General features: G+C 45.5%; 1 long non-coding RNA gene across 1 annotated transcript; it reads left to right on the top strand.

The window, feature by feature from the left end:
* The first annotated feature begins 4,241 nt into the window (after window positions 1-4,241).
* LOC118238632 lies at window positions 4,242-7,360 on the top strand. The gene is made up of 2 exons (XR_004769448.1): window positions 4,242-4,347; window positions 6,682-7,360. It is a non-coding gene; the product is annotated as an uncharacterized LOC118238632 (long non-coding RNA).
* Window positions 7,361-7,772: the final 412 nt, after the last annotated feature.

The following is a 7,772-nucleotide window of genomic DNA, read 5'->3' as shown; positions in this document are numbered from 1 at the left end:
AGAGCCCCTGAGCACCCTGCTTCCTCTAGCAGAGGAACTCCTAGGGCCTGCTGAGTCAACTGCTGGGGAGAACCGAGCCTATTTTCATCCTGAGGTAAATGAACTCTATAGTCACCTAGACCACACTCTCTTATGGCTGGTGTGACTGGGCAAAGACTGTAAAGCAGAGGTCCCCCTCCCCCAACAAAGTTACCCTCCCTCTTCTCATTTCCTTTCTAGAGTAGCTTTCTTCGCAAGGAAGTCACTCACATGACCACAGGAGAGAGTGTGGCAGAGCAAACGGGTTGCTAAGGGGGGCACAGTGGGAGCGACTCAGGTGCAGGGACATTGCTCTAGTTAATTTATTATTATTTGTAGTTTTCCTATAGAACACAAGCCCTCTTATTATGCTGGGTACACCATTTGCATGGCCCTGCCCTTGGAGGATACCTCCAGGAGCTAAGACCATGGTGGTCCTGGAGCTGAGTAGCCTGGTTAAAGTAGGCATAACCATAGAGTGAATGACTCTGAATTCCTTCTAGCTCTTGGACTGCTACCAGGTCTCAGAAGCAGGGCAGTTGATTCCTAGGATATCAAAGCAGGAGAAACATCAAGACATCATTTAGTCAATCCCTGCCCCCCCTTTATTGATAGGAAAATGTAAATGAAGGAAGTATCAGGGATTCACCTGGATCCAGTGCCCAAAGACCCCTGCAGGGCATCTTTCAGCCAGAACTACCTCTTAGATAAAACCAATAAAAAGTAGGTTCTGGGTAGGGATGGGAACAGGAGGGAACGGGGGGGGGGGGAGAGGGCACCCCGAGGGTGGCTGCGTGTGTGGAGGGAGAGTACTGGAAGAGATAATTAGAATCGAGGGGTATTTCAGGCTAACCGGGGCTCATAGGGCTCACAGACACTGAACTGGCAATCAGGGTGTCTTTTTTTTTTGTTTAAACTAGATATAAAGAAAATGAGGAGAAGAGGTGCATGATAAGACATATTAACTGGTTTATTATAAGCCCGGCAGAGTAGGGAGACTAAGAGAGAAGAGGAACAGGGGTGAGGCTGACCGCCATGGTCGGTCGCCATAGAGAGGCAGAGAAAGCGGGCAGGTGGGAGAAGAGACGAGCAGAGCAAAGAAGCAGAGAGAGAGTGGAGCAGGGAAGTTGGAACTTTTAAAGGGATGGCTGTGCATGCGCACGAGGTTCCACGCATGCCCAGAGTCCTCACGCAGGCTGTAAATGCGCGGCGGGTGACGTGGTGATGGTGCATCCCTGTGCGTGCCCTGACTGTTGTCAGGGGCCGGGGTCTGTCTCTTAAAGAGATAGAGCTGATCAGCATTAAAGCCTGAACCTTTCACAGGGAAACTGCACTGGCCTGAAGTTGGTCCCCTGCATATGCTATAGTTTGGTGTTCTTGCAGGACAGCTAACGTGGGAGTGGGGTTGTCTCTGGCTGCTTTGCCTGTTTGGGGGCCCTTTTCCTCCTACTGGGTTACCTCATCCAGCTTTGATATGAGGGGATGTGTCTCGTCTTATAACAACATGCCATGCCATGTTTGGTTGATGAAAAAGCGGCTTCTAATGAGAAGGTCTCTATTGGTCAGAACAGCTTCAACCTTTCTATCTCAGTGCCTGGAAGGCAGCACAACACAGTGGTGCGCCCCCAGGAGAGTGGCTCGGGGACCATTTGTGCCCATTGCCCCCAAAATTTACAAATACAAAAAGATACACCAAAGTATAAAATCCCTGTGTAGATACCAAGTACAAATAGATTTATGAAAAATGTAAAGAATGGAGTCCATGCATTGGAAATGAGTCGTGAGCACAGGCAGTCCTCCATGTCTGTGGGTAGTCAAACAGCCTCAGACTGAAAAGACTTGAGGAAATAGGTCAAATGTGCAGATATTTTTTTCTCATTGATAGCATTAATGAGAAACACGTTACAAGTATTTATGCTATGATTTGAATACAGAATATCCCCCCTTCTCAACATAGGTTCATTTGTTAAGCATTTCCAGCTGATGGCACTATTTTTGAGAAATGGAAATTTCAAGAGATGAGGTCTTATTGGAGTCACTGGAGGCATGGCCTTGGGTATTCCTCTATCTTGCTTTCCAATTCTTTCTTGTCCATCACCAGGTAAAGTAACTCCTCTGTCATATGCTTCTGTCATTAAGAGGTTCTGCACATGTGGGAGGGACTAAGGAACTACAGACTAGACCCTTAGAAGCCATGAATGCAAATAAACCTTTACTCCCTTAAATTGTTGCCCAGGGGATTTGGTCATGCTATTATGCTAAAACTAGGAAATTAGTGCCAGGAGTGGGGTTGTTGCTGTTACTAATCCAGGGCACGTAGTACTCAAGCCTTTCAAATTAGCTTGTTCTAGAAATTCAGGAACATTGGGAGACACTTGCTAGAAAAAGCCTAGGATGCTGTAGGCAGAGTTTCAGGGCTATTCTAGTGGGAGCTGAGAAGATGAGAGTGCTGTTGGAAATGTAGACAGTGGAGATTTTATACTTGGTGTTCAGGTGGAAATGAAGAGTACATTGGGAATTGAACTAGAGAACATTCATGTTACATTTTGGTAAAGGAATATTAGGAAAGATGGCTGGAGTGCATCTCAGGAATTGGACAAATCACCTCCAACACAGGATCAAGAGGGTAAAGATAGCCAGATGTGATAATGTGTACTTTTAATGAAAATGGGAGGCAGAGGCAGGCAGATCTCTGAGTTCAAAGGTAACCTAGTCTATACAGCAAGTTCCAGGACAGCCAGTGTTACAGTCAGACCCTGTCTTGCAAGAAAGAAAGAAAAAAAAAAAGAAAGAAGGAAAGAAAGAAAGAAAGAAAGAAAGGGGGAAGGAATGAAGAAAAGAGAGCAAGGGAAAGAAGGAAAGAAAGAAAAGTATAAAGACTTTAAGAATGATTTTAGACTTGGCAAGAGAGTTTTCAGGATCCCTACATATAGGGATGCCTATGCAGTGTTTTCCAAGCTGAGCTGTCCAGGTGTTCAGAGGCAACTGTGACTGTGGTTCAGGCTGTGCTAATTTTACAGACATGCAGATGCAAGAGGTGAGAGATGGAGGATAATTTCCAAAGGGAAGCCTGGGCATATGATGCAGGAAGCTGTAACACAGCAGGTACATTCAGCATGCAGCCGGAATGCTGGCGATGTCAGACACACGGTCTGTCTTTGAGGAATAAGGATAAGGAGTGAAAGCAGACCAGGAGCGAGGCCCTGAGGGTTGCAAGCCAGAAAGGCTGTTGGGGTGGGGTTGTCTAAAGCCTTAGTAACTCCTGTCACGCCACTGCGTGCCCCTGCTGTTGCATATGAAGCCTTGGGGTTTAATGTTTACTCTGCTAGATTTGGTCTTCATTTGGTGCCGTTATCCTTCTATGCGTCTATTCCTCCTTTCTGGAATAGAAATGCTTGTTCTATACCACTGTGTTTTGGAAGTATATGAATTATTTATTATGATGATGGTGTTTGTTTGTTTTGAGTCTTTGAACTTAATTTTTAAACAATATTGGGATTGTTGACTTTGGAGGTATACTAAATGCTTTTAGAAACATAAAGGTGTTATGGGCTTTGTGGGAGATGATCGGAAGTGGATCACATGGCCTAACTGTGAAATTCCCCCTCTAGTCTCATGCTGAGTATCCTCAGTTGGTGGCACCTTTTTAGCAAGGGCAAAGCCTAACTGGAGGAAGCAGGTCACGAGGAGGATGTCTCTGGGGCAGCGTCATGTCCCAAGCCATTGCTATCTGTCATACTTGCTCTCACTTTCACTCCTGTTCTTGCCTCTTGTCAATCATGAGATAAAGGACTGTTTCTGCCACCATGATGTTCTGCCCAAGTGCATGGGGCTCAGCAAGCCAGGACTGGACCCTCTGAAACCCATGAGCCAAAAATCAGTCTTTCTTCCCTCAAGTTGCCTCAGGTATTTTGGTCATAAGGATAATAAAACTGAAGGATGCAGTTTTCATAGCCATCATAAATCACCGAGAAATGCCCTAAAGTATACAGGAATGGTTCTGTTGGCCATAGATAAATATTAGGTCATTTGTGGTGGTTTGAATAGGAATGGCCCCCATAGACTCATGTGCTTGAATTCTTGGTCCAAAGGGAGTGTCACTATAAGAGGTATGGCCTTGCTGGAGTCAGTGTGGCTTTGTTAGAGGAAGTGTGTCACTGTGGAGGTGGGCTTTGAGGTCTTATACATAGCTCAAGCTACACCTAGCATGACTCACAGCCTCTCCCAACTGCCTGTGAGTCAAGCTGTAGGACTCTCAGCTCTGTCTTCAGTGCCCGTCTGCAGGCTGCCATGTCCTGCCATGAGGATAATGGACTAAATCTCTGATACGTAAGTGAGTCTCAATGAAAGGTTTTTCCTTTACAAGAGTTGCCGTGATCATGGTGTCTCTTCACAGCAATAGAAACCCTAACTAGGACAGCATTTTATACAAGGAGTTGTAGCCTCTGCACTTTTTGGTGTCTTTGGCCCTGGTCAATATATCTCTTGTAGAAATGGGGGGATAACTGTACACAGAAGGATGGCTGTATTTATTTCTCATCCCAAGACCTTGGTGCCTACCTAATGGCTCCAGGAAGTTCCTAAAAAGATTGACTTCATTTGCCATGGTACTAAAACCAGGCCCCACCTCTTCCAGAGCAGGTTTGTAGCCCTCATCTGTTTTCAGGGACTTCCCAAATACACTAAGAAAACCTCTGCCTAGCTTGTTGGAAGTGCATGCCTGTTTTGTTTTGTTTTTCAAGACAGGGTTTCTCTGTGTAGCTTTATAGACCAGGCTGGCCTGGAATTTAAAAAGATCCACCTACCTCTACCATAAAGGTACACCTTTAAACTCAACATTCAGGAGGCAGAGGCAGGTGGATCTTTGTAAGTTCCAGGCCAGGCTGGTCTACAGAACTATTTCTGGGACAGTCAGGACTATACAGAAAAACCTTGTCTTGAAAAACAGAAAACAAAAATAAAAGAAAAAAAGTTACTGTATTCATTATAAAATCATGTGAGTAGGGTTTTCAAAATGGCTCAGCTGGTAAAGGTACTTGCCTCCAAGCCTGAGGAGGGAAGAATTATCCCTGGAACCCACATGAAAGAAGAAGAGAAACAAACACTCCCACAAGTTGTCCTCTGCATCTGGATGAGAATTGTCACAAATATGCTCTCACACAAAAAATGAACATATTTAAACTAAGTAAATAGAATAAAATCATATGGACACAGAATGGTTCCAGCTTGTAAAAATCAACATAGCTACTAATGGTACATGCTGTTTGTTAATTACAAATACTCAAGTAGTTGAAAATACATTTTGAAAATTACATTTCTTTCTGGGAATAGTGGTGCACTACTTTAATCCCAGAACTCGGGATATAGAGGCAGGCAGCTCTCTGAGTTTGAGGACAGCCTGGTCTACAGAGCAAGTTCCAGGACAGGCTCCAAAGCAATACAAAAAACCCTGTGTCAAAAAAACTAAACAAAAAAGAAAAGAAAAGAAAATTCTATTTCAATTAGATATGATAGCTCATGCCTGTAACCCCAACCATTGAGAAATGCTGTGACAAAAGCCAGGAGACACCTTTGCCAGAGGCCAGGACTTTTAGTGTGTCTGAGTTCAGGTTGAGGAATGGCTCCATAAATCCTAAAAGCAGCCATGGCAATGAAAACTGAAGTCCACTGAGCCCCGCATTCCCAGCCAGAGCAGCATGGTGGGCTGCTCACAAGGCTGGGGAGTCATCTCGGATGGTGCTGGCTAAATATGCCTCCCTCCCTCCCTCCCTCCCTCCCTCCCTTCCTTCCTTTCTTTCTACTCTCTAAGATAGGGTTTCTCTGTGTATCCCTACCTGTCCCAGAACTCACTAGGCTGGCCTTGAACTCAGAGATCTGCCTACCTCTGCCTCCCGAGTACTGTGATTAAAGGCGTGCACCACCATGGATGGCTAGGATGTTTTGTTTGAGAGGAAGATAGAAGAAGGCCCAGAAAATGGCTCAAGGTACCTGAGCATCCTCCTACTCAGGACTCTGGCTTCTGAGCTCACTAAGTCAGTTCTGTTTCATGTAGGGTTTTCCACATTCCCACCCCTTTAAAATGGTAGTTGCAAGCAGCTTTTACAAACCAAACAGAAACAACACGCAAATCTCCTTTAACGCCTTTTACCAGGTTCCTTTGTCTCAAAGCGATTGCTTTTGCTGTGTGTTTGTGTGTGTGTGTGTGTGTGTGTGTGTGTGTGTGTGTGTGTGTGTGTTGGGGGGTTGGTCTGTCTTTCCAAAGATTCTGCATGTGATTCCAAGTGCATACATTTGCATATGTGTGTCTCTCATCACTTTTTACATTAATGTGAACATAGTATACAAATTTCCCCTGGCACTTTTTTTGTTTGTTTGGTTTTGGGTTTTGGTTTTGTTTTGTTTTGTTTTGTTTTTTTTGAGAGAGGGTTTCTCTGTGGCTTTGGAGGCTGTACTAGAACTAGCTCTTGTAGACCAGGCTGGTCTTGTACTGAAAGAGACCCTCCTGCCTCTGCCTCCTGAGTGCTGGGATTAAAGTGCTACTGCCAGGCGGCACTTTTATTTTTAATACTGTACTTTGGAAACCAAACCATATTGGTAGACAAAACTCGTCTTTCTAATATCTGTGACTAAACCTCAACTTAACATTTTCCTCCTGTTTCATAGGTCGATCCCTCTTAATTGGCATTCAGTGCATCCAGTTTTCAGCTCCTTTGGTGGACTCTCTTGCGAATGTGTCTGTTTTAACGCTCCTCTTTTTGCTCCTCTTTTTGTGAGATGCCGTGGAGAGGCCAACGGGACACATACGAGCATCATCTAGTGAGGGTCATCCCTGAGCAGAGGGAACCTCAGGGAGCTCTGGGCTCTGAGAATGGAGAAAGGCAGTGCAGGACTGGGCAGGAAGATACGGCAGGAGTAGGGTCAGGATAAGGTGATGTCACAGATGAGCCTGAGGGTAGTACAGGTGTGTTTGCCCCTCAGCCACAAGATCCTGGAACCCACAGCAGACATCAAAGTTCAGGATGACAATAAGATCAGCCTCACAACAGATCTGACGGGGACAAATTCAAGATTTTAGAGGAACACCTAAGGAAAAAGTCATCAGGCCGTTCGAAGAACAAGACTGGAGTCCCAGAGGGAGGCTACTCTTGAAATCATTGACTTGAGAGTTGAGGACTAGTTGCCTCTATACACCAAGCCTGATGACCTGAGTTTGACCCCAGGATCCCACATGGTAGAAGGAGAGAGTATAAGTTGTCCTCTGACCTCCACATGAACGCTATGACACGCCAACTCCTGACACATGCCCAATGAATAAATCTAATTAAAATGTGTTTAAAAATGAGATATGAAGCTTTGGCGTGGGTGGCATTGCTGAGAAGGACGTGGCTTGGGGTCTAAGAACAAAGGTTTTGAAATAGCAAGATTTGGTCAAGTGTCAAAGATAGCACTTATCAACTGTGTAGCCAGTCCCCGGGCCTTATCTCTCCACCTACAACCCCGGAGGGCACTGACACAACACCAACAGGGCATCAGTATGAGGATTTCTCAGGCAATACAACTAAGAGCCAAACCAGGTGCCTGGCACACAGGGGGCACCCTGGAATGTTTGGAGGAGACAGAATGAGAACAAAGGAAGGCAGAGGGACAGTGTGCAAGAGACACCGCCACCGCCGCAGAGGGGACCAGATGCCATGCAAAGCTGCAAAAGAGATGGCGTCCTGCAGAGAAAGAGCAGGTACTGTGTGGAATGGTGC

Source organism: Cricetulus griseus, chromosome 3 (genome assembly GCF_003668045.3).
Source record: "Cricetulus griseus strain 17A/GY chromosome 3, alternate assembly CriGri-PICRH-1.0, whole genome shotgun sequence".
Classification (NCBI taxonomy): Eukaryota; Metazoa; Chordata; class Mammalia; order Rodentia; family Cricetidae; genus Cricetulus; species Cricetulus griseus.
This window is presented reverse-complemented; position numbering and strand designations above follow the sequence as displayed.